Source organism: Drosophila novamexicana, unplaced genomic scaffold (assembly GCF_003285875.2).
Source record: "Drosophila novamexicana strain 15010-1031.04,08,12 unplaced genomic scaffold, DnovRS2.1 tig00001302-arrow-arrow-pilon, whole genome shotgun sequence".
Classification (NCBI taxonomy): domain Eukaryota; kingdom Metazoa; phylum Arthropoda; class Insecta; order Diptera; family Drosophilidae; genus Drosophila; species Drosophila novamexicana.
In genome coordinates, this window is record NW_020824849.1 from 243,722 (window position 1) to 255,303 (window position 11,582).

Below are 11,582 nucleotides of genomic sequence, written 5' to 3' on the forward strand. Positions count from 1 at the left end.
TACTGAAGCTGCGCCTGTCCAACGATGCCAAGTGTGGGCCAATGCCCTCGATGCCTCCAGGTGGGCGACACCTGGCGAGGCAGCCGCATGTTGAGCTACTTTGCAACTGGTCGTGAATTTGTAAGTCCTTGTGGGTTCTACTTGTTTGCCATGTTTTATTTATTTTAATTTTTGTTGTCGTTCCTTTATTTTGCTTATCCACTGTCACGCTTGGCTGGTCTGCACATTTGTCGTGTCGATAATAAAAAGTGAACAACAAACATTTTATAATTGAATAAATACAAATTAACATACAGATTAGGGAAAATGATTTAATAACATATTTATTAAATCGGCCTAGAATATTTTCCAACATTTTAAATATTTGTTTTATGTATGCAAATATCACTGGAAAGCATTTACAGTGGCCGTGAACTTTTGAAAATCGCATAGAAGAGCGATATTTAAAAGGGCGATATAATGTCAGTGAGTTAGAGAGATAGAGAAAATAAGAGCAAGAAGGGATAGAAAGAAATGAATGAAGATGAGGATAGAGAAAGATTGTGTAAGTGAAAGAAAGAAGTTATTAGACAAAATCTGTCAAAGAATAAAATTGAATAAGACTGAGAGTAATACAGAGAAAGTGCAAGTTTAAGTTACAATTGAAATAACGATTTAAAAGATTTACTTTACGAAAGGATACAAAACTAAGAACACTGTTAAAACCCTAACTGTTAAAACCCTGCTCAAAATGTCTTAGAAGAATTTTTGAAAATCGCATAGAAAGGCTATGTTTCTGTGGTGGATAGAAGCTACCAGAAAAGTATACTTCATTTGGAATATGATAATCCACATGTCGATTTTGCTGTTTCTAGTCGTTCTCAGATCTAGTTGTTTAGCCTGAAAGGCAGACAGACAGACGTACTTACAGACTGACGTACTGACTAGCCCTCGATATAACTAGAGCTTCATGCAGATCGTATTTTAAACGAGTGCTCGGGTTTTCCCTTATGCTTTTATATAACTTTGGGCCAGCTGTAATTAAGATGTGTGTTGGTTCGCTCATTAGAGCGCAACGTGCGGCTGGTCAGAAGCAGAAGCAGAAGCAGAAACAGCAACAGCTCAAGTTCAATGCAACCAACAAAGCCGAATTGAGTTCCGAACTTAGTGCGAACACACTCACACACATACACACACACACACACACACACACAGAGCAAGGACTTTGGATAGGTAGGAAAACCGCACTTGAACGAAAATCAAATTAAAAGCTTCAATGCCCCAGACACAGACGGGTCGAGTCAGACCACGGCAGGTCAGGTTAAGCGTAGACATGGCTTCTGTAGCCACATGTCACCTGCAAGTACAATCATATACATACACACACTCACACACACACTGACGCACACAATAGTGTGTGGCACGCACACGCACTTTGTATGACTTCATTGAAACAAGTTCATAAAACACTTAAACCTAACCGAGCCGACCAAATGCCCCCATGGGGCTGTCAACGTTGCTCGCTGCCAGCTTGTTAGCAGTTTTACTGCCCGGTAGCCAGTGTGGGAATATCCGCATCTCCCCCCGCCCCTCACACTCACACACACCCAGAGACACACATACACCCGCAACTGCTCCTGGCATGCCCTTCCGTTTACCTCAGAGTTGAACGCCGGACGTATCACCATCAATGACCATCAAAAAGTTTTCGCCTTTGGCTTTCTGACCAGATATGTAGACTATGCACATGCCCATATATATGCCCTCATGTATGTGCATGTATGTGTGCTTGTGTATGTAAAATGAAAGATTTTTTTTGTAGCCAGGCCAAATCGCATCGAGAGGTCACAGCAGATACCAATTGACCTAATCTAAGTGGAGGCGCCATTAGAAATCGTTTTGCTCGGCAAGGATGTCATTTAAGGCGGCACATACATATACACATACATACATACAGGCATACGTTCTCCTATGCCCATGTAAGGGTATAGCTCAGTTTAGGCAGTACATTTATTGATCCACTAATTGTCGTTGTGTGCTCGATTTGGTCAGCTTAAGCTGAGATTTTTTCTTCTGCAATTATTTCAAACTGCTTTGACCTGAAACCATCACATATTTTATTTGCCATGAACCGTACGTAAGAGAGTTTAGTTCCTGATGCCAGTCTCAGAGGATATTTTTTTGTTGCTATTGGAAAATAATATTGCACAAATTTCTAGCTTCTGTTATAGCTCTAAATTTGACAAAATCGCCATTTCCTTGAAAATTCAAATATATTTGCAGAAGAAACCAGGCTTACGAGTCGAATCTTTGGGCGTGGCATTAGTTTAAGCCGTAAACCCAAACTCCAAATTGTAATTACAGCCTTGATTATGATCATCATTACTTGATCATTCCAGTTTTTCCCAGTGCGTTTCACCCACGCGCACCGAAAATGGGTGAAAACTATCGTGCTGCGGCTTCTATACATTCTTGTGCCACATAAGATTATAAATGCTGTGTGCTATTATTATTATTTAGAGCTTGTGCTTATTTTTAGACTTGAAATTTTACAGTTGCAGTAAAATTCACGGCCCAGAGAAACATTTCTGAATGCGAACAAAAGAATAAAAAAATCAGCGGCAATTGAGAAAAAACATAACTTACCAATCACATACATATGTACATGCATACATGCATACATGCATACATGCATACATGCATACATGCATGCACATAAGCACATACTTATGCAGCACACACACACACAAGCGCACACTTGCAGCGGCACCGGCTGTTTGTATGTGTAAAAAATCTGAAAATGATAGAAAAATGATTAATTGCAGTTGGCAGTAGTTCAGCAGTCAGTTGCGCCGCTGCTGCTGCTGCTACTGCTGCTGCTGCTGCTGCTGCTGCTGCTGCCAGTGCTGTAAACCTCAGCGAGCTCTTAGCCAGCGAGGAGTCCACACAATGCTAGCATGCGTGTGTGTGTGCATTGGCATTCATGGCTCATACGTGTAAGTGTGTGTGTGTGTGTGTAGTATATTTTTTGTGGCAGCCTTTTCGTAGCACAACAGCAGCTGACTGCAGCGATATTAATGATAGATATGCGTTCGCTTCAATGCGTCACCCGCTGCCCGCTCCCCAGCCGCACGCTCTGCGTTGCCCCACACTTGTCCCGAATTATACGATAATATTTATGTGTATGCTCCAAAAAGGTGGAGTAGCATGTGGAGAAACCGGGTGAGAGATGGTTTGACTGGAGGTGGCGAAAGGGCGCGTTAGCTTTAAATAATTGTTGTACAATTTATTTTGTTGTAAACTGAATGATAACAAAATGTTGGCATTTAATGCATCATACCAGAACTATTTATTGGATGAGTTGATTGAAGCTCTCCTTTGCATATTCCTGTCCAAGTTCATGTTGGTTAACAAGTTGTTAATCTCATTTCTGATGCTGAAAAATAATATGTTTGTTACATTTACAAATATCGTTAGGAATAGCCACAGAAAACTAATCTGCTTGTCAAACATTTAACAGGTATATAAGCAAAATAGCAGCAACATGAGAAAATGTATCATAGATTATATATTAAAGCATTAGAGAGTTGGCTTAACCAACTAAATTTCTATTCTTTGGTGCTGAGATCTAAAAATAAGAAAAGTAAGAGTTATCCTTGGAGTGCCTGATAATTATATGCTTACAATGTGCGCATCATTTCTTTACTTTTTAATATTTTCATTCAACAACTCAATATAAGATTGGTATTTCTCAGGACATTTATGGTATGATTAGTGGTTTGATAAGATGATATGTTGGTTCGACTTTGGAGACGAGTTAACATAGGTAAACAGACATACGTAGACGATCATGTTGACTCGACTGTTCCGTAATAAATATGTATACTTTATGGATGACGAGGGTCTACAAATAAGGAAATATATGTAAGCTCATTTGGGTGAATCTTTCAATGGAATGATTGGCAAGTGCAGAGCAGTTTCCTGCCCTTAAAAGTCTGTTGCGGCGCACTCTGACACCATAAACAAATATATGTGTATGCCACTTGATGAGCAACAAAAGCCTTTTTCTACTAATTTCCATTTATTCATTTAGTTTAGTTGCATCATTCATTTCGACAAGAACACACCCACACACACACATCAATAGAAGAGGAATATAGAAGTAAAAGGAATGTGTGTGTGTGTGTGTGTGTGGTGAGTGCAGTCCTGTCCATGCTCAAGTCGCCTTTTATTTATCAGCGCTGGAGCAGAGAGCACCAGAGCAGCCCCAGATGAATGTCCCGCCTCGTCTGCCCACAGTTGCCCCACCTTATCCAGGCTGCTGACGAAATGGCTCTGAAATGGCTGTTACGCCACTGACAAAATGTTACTGCAAATATGCCAAAAAAGGTCATACGACTATCAAAAATGAAACAAAAACCAAAATGACAGCTACCCTATAAAGCTCTCCTCTGTGACTAGCTCTGCCCGGTTTGTGTAAAGCCACGACGAGTCGAGTTCCCATGGGTTTTTGTCTGCTCGGATAAACGAAAGCTGGGGGCGTTCGTGGTCTGCAGGGTTGGGGCTGGACCGGGCAGCAGTTGCTCCTGATGATGAAAGGGGTTTACAACTATTTTCAAACTATGTATTTAGCGCGCATTATATGACCTCGTCTCCCACTCCACACTTTCTTTCAATCTCTTTCTCACAAACTCTATCTCTCTCTCTCTCTCTCTCTCTTCCGCCTGTCATTGCTTTTGCACTTGAAGAAATTCGTGATTGGGTGTTTTTGGGCAGCTTGGGTTTCTGTAAAGTAGTTGAAAGTAACTCCCAAATATTTGTCGGAAAATATTAGGAGTTCTTTCAGTAAAATGCCTGTCTTTAGCAACGTTGCATTTTTAAGTTGGCTGCGCTTAACAATTGCTTAACTCTATATTTTTTGCACAGTGTAGTTTGCATTTTGCCTTCGTCACATGCTATTTATACGTTGGCTGTTTTTATGATGACGATATGTTTGTTTGCCCCACTGCGGCAGTGCACAGTGGGCATACTCAACAACTAGCCCATACGGGCCATTTTTATGCTATATGTGAATCAAATGTTTTAAATTTATATAACATGGCCACCATTGTAATTCAATTGTTGCTTAATTTTAGCTTAAGCCCATCTCGATTCAGTAATTGTCATTAGTGTCTGCTAATTATCGATGTGTACCACTGTGCAGCTTGATGGTCGGCTGGCTTTCGTGGGATTGCTTGACCTCTGGACCAAACCCCTCCCGCTGATCTGTATGGCTGCTTATGCCCCACTTGTAACATATTTTTTGGGCAGCGGATTAGTTGCACGCCATGTTGCCACTTGAAGTGTTTATGTGTTTGGAGTGTCACACACGCACACAAACACACACACATGCACAGATACCCGCTAACACTCACACACTCACACACACACACACACACACACACTCACACACGTACACAATCAGACACACACAAGTATATCATGCGACACTTAATAAAAACAATGTGCTCAACATGCCGCCTTAAATGGAAATCCATTTTCAGAGTTTGTTTTTGCTCGCTTTTCATCCATCTTATTGTGCGCGCGTGTGTGTGTGTAAGTGTGTGTATCTGTGTGCTTGCAGAGTTATTTAAATGTCTGCGTTTAGCTGCTATTCGCTTGCCTTCAAAAATGTATAATTAATTGTTTTAAAGCATTCTCTTCTATTCTCTGAAATCCGTCACCCACTTTTTATTTTTTGTGGTGGGGCAAAGGTCGGGTCGAGCTGCTACAATATCATTTTGTGGTTTTGTATACCCATATACAAATGTATATTTGTGTTGTTTGCTACTTATGATGATTATAAGTAGTCATCGTCAAATGCGTTGCTTAATCGTTTTAGCAATTAGTTGAGACGAAAAGGATTTTAAGCTAAAAAAAAATATATAAAAACAAATATACCGACTGCGTAATACTTGTAAGAGGTATCTGTGCACCAGGCATGTAGCCAAACTGTTCTCCGATCGCATCTTTAGAGAAATCGGTTGGCAGTATTCAAATTTGCTCACTTTTGCTCTAAGTCGGGAGATAGTCGGGAGATATAGATTTTTCTCGATTCGCCACGCCTTCAATAGCTCCGAAATACACTCTTTTAAAGTATAATCTTTAAATAAAAACCAAGCAAAAAAGGCGATCATACCGAGGAGGGCGGGGTATGGGATTAAGATCCCACCCCCACTATTTTCCTCGGGCACATCTCACAGCAGTGTTTGTTTTGTTGTTTTCTTTCTTTTGTTGTTGTTTTTGTGGCTGTGCTTGGTAGGTGCATTTTGTTGTGTGTGAATTTTGAATCCATACCAAGCGCTGTTTTGTTTCCGGATTGCGTCGTTTGCCAGGTGACGGCTCCTTTTGGATTGTTTTTTTTTTTTTTTTTGGATTTTTTCTTGTTATGGTTGGCGCGATTTGGCTTGAAAAACCTGCCCATCATCATATAGCTTTTTTCTTCATCGTAAGTTGCAGTAACACATACATGGGGTAATTGTTCATCGTAGTTGTGGTATATAAGTTGTCATCAAAATTCGCTATACATACTCTTGTTTCTTCATTCTTTACAGGTATAAATGTAAGTTTTTCATCATCATCAACGTGTGGGTGTTTTTATCCATTTCTCATCGTTATATAATTAGTCGTGCAGTAATCGCCCCCATCAAATAAGGAGTCCGCATTTTCATTATTAATCAGTCGTGCGCGCGCAAAGTATGTTTTGTTTTAGTCCACACACCTCTCAAACAGGGACTTCTTACACACACTTTTCAACATAAGTTTTCTTCGTAACGTTTTCCATTCATTCATTCATCGAATTCATTGGCGGTTGTGTATCTTCCATTTCAACATCATCAGAGAGCGAGCAAGCCTATTATTTTCTCCTCTTATAAATGATATTGAAACTTCATTATTGACTGGATCATCTTTGTCCTTGTATTCCCATTTTGTCCACAATTAGTCGGGGATGTGATCAACCCTTGTTGCTGTGAGACGCTCGACCGCCCGATGAGCGTACTAAACATTGCGCTATATAAATGTACAGTGCGCCAAATACCGAGTTGGGAATTATAAGTTTCATTGCAAATTGTATTGCCGTTGTGGCTTGCTTAAGTTGTCGGATGACGACGTTGTTGTCGATGACACAGCAGAGAACCAGTTTGACGCTCTCCGAGACCGGCCACGCTGAGCGCGTGCTCAGCATGCATGCATATATATTTATATGAATATATATGTGTATTGTGTGTATTATAATTTCAATATGATCAAATGCAACGACTGCTCGTCGTGTTTCTGCTGTATGTATCTGTATCCACGAGAGAACTATGTATCTGTATTTGTAAAATTCATGCACAACAAACAGCAATAATATATAAAAAACAATGAATCTGACCGGCTATGACAACATTCTATCCGTGGGTTTCGAACTCAGATCCTCGTTGTCCTGCTTGTATATTAATGTTCACAAGAATTTTTCAAGTGGCTGCAGTAAATTTGAATATTTCGGATATTTAAATCGTTTTTAATCTTAGGAGAGAGTATTACAATTTTATAACTAAATGTTCAATGCATAGGAGATGTGCCCGTTTCTCTGCAAACTAGTAGTCTGCCAGTCTTGAAGCTTTTGTCATGAATCTTTGCATAGGTCCATCTTTCTGTCTTCATCTATATACGATTCTAGTTAGTGTTATTGGTCAAAATGTATGTTTGCTTTGCTCTTTTTTCCAGATATCTTATGAGAAAACTGCGAGCTCCATATTGCTCCACTATATCACATAGCTCTACAGGTCGTTTGTTCTTACGTATATTTCAAGCATTATTTGCCCTGTATATAAACTTGACATTTTTTGTTGTTTGAAAGGATGTTTTCTGACCTTTAACACTCTTAAAAAGTTAATTTTTGTATTTCCTATAAATAGTAAACTAAGAAATAGAGACTTTTAACAGATTTGTATCCAATTTTGTCAGACCCTGGTCACCAGGTGACAATAGATTAAAGAGCTTTTAAATAGAAAATGCTACACGCACAAGCTGGTGTTTGTTTTTGATAACGCCTCTGTGTGCTGGGCCAATGTGTGAATAAAGCTGCTAACTATATAGTATATACACACATATATATATATATATATATAAATATATATGTATACACATGGATAACTATTTTGCGCACATATATATATATATGTATGTAAATACTGCTGCTGTTTGTTGACCCAAAGCAAAGTGCCTTGGCAATTGTTTTGTGAGTTTTTGTTTTATGTTGCTTTCAATTGTCGCTCCAAATGGGATAAGCAACATAGAAGATGTTGTAGCAAATATATATATAGAGTTATACATATGTGGACGTACGCATGTATGTAATGCAAATATTTGTATAGTGTAATTTAGTTGTTGTACAAAATGTATCTTAGAGCACACACAATTTGCTCAAGACTTTTAACAGCTTCAGTTTCAGTTTCAGTCTTAAGGCCTACTCGTGTACGTATGCCTAAGCCTGAGTAAACCTTAGACATGGGGCGCTACGAGCTGTTCAACAACAATAATAAACGAAACAAAAGTGGCCATAGCATATGTACGTACCGCACACACTGACACACACATCCGCACACACACACACACACACACACGCAACTAAACGTGCTTTGCTTGAGCTTTTCTATTTAGTTAAAGGCAACAAGCACTTTGCTTGCTTATCATACAACTCAGATCCTTAGCCTTACCCCATATCCTTGCTGTGTAGCCAGTTTTTTGGCCCGTTTCAGCTACTTTGCTATTATTATGGCTATAAACTATTATTCTGCCAACTAGCTGCCTGCTGTTGATATTTTTCTAAATTTAATTGCATTTCTGCTAGCTGACAGTCAAGCAGGCTGGCTGGCTGGCTGGCTGACTGGCTGACTGACTGGCCGGTTGGCAGTCTGGCGGGGGTCCAGGACTCTGCCCCATCTGCCCCAATGTGCCTCAATCTGTAGCAGCCAGAGGACAGCGACGACAACTCAATTTGATGGCAAATCACATCATATGCTTTCCAAACACGTCCTTTACAAAACGCAAAAATTTAAGTCACGAAAACAATTTTGTGAATTGTTGGCGGCCAGTCGTCATTGCTCCGACTCTTTATCCCCGTCCTGGCACTGGCACTGGCACAGCCCGAATGTTCCTAGCATCACCCTTGCTCCACTCTCCAAACTGTGTATCTGTCGCAGACCTTTTTGGGCAGTCGGAAATGCCTTCCTTGAGTGGATTACAGCGCTTTATTGCTACAGCTTCAGTTGCTGTGCCAGCTTCTGCTCCCGCTTCCGTTCCGTTCTATTCAATCACCTCGTTATCTGTCGCGTCGCCTCAATAAATAATGCCAAATTCGTAGCTTCATTTGTTTTCTGGACAAATTTAAAAACAATCGCGTCTTCAATTTGCATTACGGGCCAGCACAAGACATCACGTACATTTGCATTCTTTAATTAGGTTTGTTTTGCGTTTTTTCCATCGATTGATCTATTTTTCCAATTTGAATTCTCGATATTTTTATCATAGAGCTAGTTTTCACAGATTTCCAATTCCTATTTGAATTAATTCCTAATTTTTTCTAGTTAGGAGTGCTGCAAGCGAAAAGCTTACGTGAAAGTTGATACCTTAAAAAAAAAGAAATTAAAATTAAGTCCACTTTTTGAGCATTTTTGAGTATATTGGCAAAGATGTCTGAGTTGATGAAAACTAGTTGACCGATGTCAGGCTCGATCTCCAGAAGGCATGTCTGAGGATATTTTTGGTCGTCTTTTTGATATCTCAATTTCCCTAGTTCAATATCTGTTTGAATAAGATTTTTTTTTATAATAATTTATATTAGGCGATAGCTCAAGAATATCAATTATTTGATAACTCATATTTATTGCACCTTAAATGGATTCTGTATAATATTATTATACATTATTATTATTCGCAATACTAGAATAATTCCACATAGGCTCTCTTTAAGATAGTACTTAAGATAAGTACTAGCGGCTAATAGACCGGCCTTGCCCGTGGGACGTATAAAATAAATTATCTCAAGGATTTTTAACAATGAATTTTAGACCGGGCTAAATTTTCCAATTGGCTAAAACACGTACTCATTCATCTGAAAAGAGTTGACCTAGTTACGTTGGTGGGAAATTTGATCTATATCTGTATTGGATATTTTAGGGTACCATTTTTGCATGCATTGTGGCCAAGAATAATGTTGTATAGATTTTGACGCCAAATTGATTTAGAAGCCAGTTTATGAACAAAAAGCCAAGCCCTTTGCAAAACGGTTGAGTTTCGACCGAGTTATAGCTAGTTAGTTAGATTGAGCACAACCAAACCTAAGCTCGAATCGTACCATATATTTTCAGCAAGAGGCTGGATTCTACTCTAAGGATAGTTTCCGTGATGTCTAGCATTCTTAGCTGAATGCGTAGATCCAATAAGAACCAGTCACATTCTAGATTTCGAATCGGTTTCAAAAGTAAATTCGCATTTATTTCGACTTGTCATAGTTCTTGTGGTCTTGATGCCGAGTGAGTTCGAATCGATTGCGAATCGTTTTCATTTCTACGTAGCATTAGCATATATGTATATTACATAATATTTTATATATTATCTTGGCCAAAAATTACAAAACGACAAGATTTAATCGGAATCAAAATAACAAAAATCTGTTTCGATTCTAAAAGGTTTGTTCGAAATCGAAATGTAAAACAGGCTCGTAAATTTGATTTTCTGCCACAGAATGGTATTCAATGTAAGGTCTTAACCATATTGAGCAGCTTTCTGGTGTCGCCAACTTGAGAGAGTGCTATATCATTTTTTTAACCTACTCCCAAAATATAGGTACTTGAATAGATAATTAATTACTGTTAGCTAGAACGGCTGCTACTGCTGCTGCTGCTGCTGGTGCCACACCTACCTATTAATTTAGCAGTTTGAAGCGTACCCCGTGAGTGCAGTCTCCAGTTGTCCCCGTCCTGGAATAACCAGAAGCAAAAGAAGACAGCTGCCAAAAAGGGCGTTGCGTCGCCCATTTAACTGAAGGTGGGCAGCGGACGCAGAGTGGTGATGAGCGGGGAAGGGGTTCGGTATTGGGACTGTCCTTGTGGCCTGGCAATTGAATCTCCGTTGGCCGCATCGGTCGTCGCTTAGCAGAAGGGTTATCATTACTTCCACATAATTTAATTTCGGCAGGCAACGACCATTTGCATTTCAATACCAAATAGAAGAACTGGCGCGGTGTGTGTGTGTGTGTGTGTGTGTGTGTGTGCCACGGGCACTTGCTACGTCCACTGGTTCTGTACGTTCCACATTTTTCTTACCATTTTTCAAAGTTTTGCCGGCTGCTCATTGCACAAACTGAATTGAATCACCACATTACGAAGCTACGCTGGATACCCTTTTGTTATAACGCTGCCGCTCCCGCACCGCACCTACATTTCCTTGCCCTAACAGAGGGTACTCTAATTTTCTCATGGAATTTGTGACGTCTTGAAGGAGACGTCGCTGACATGGTCAAGTCCTGCTTTCTGTCTCTAGCTAGCTTGTTAAGAAACTTTCTACGGATCTATCGA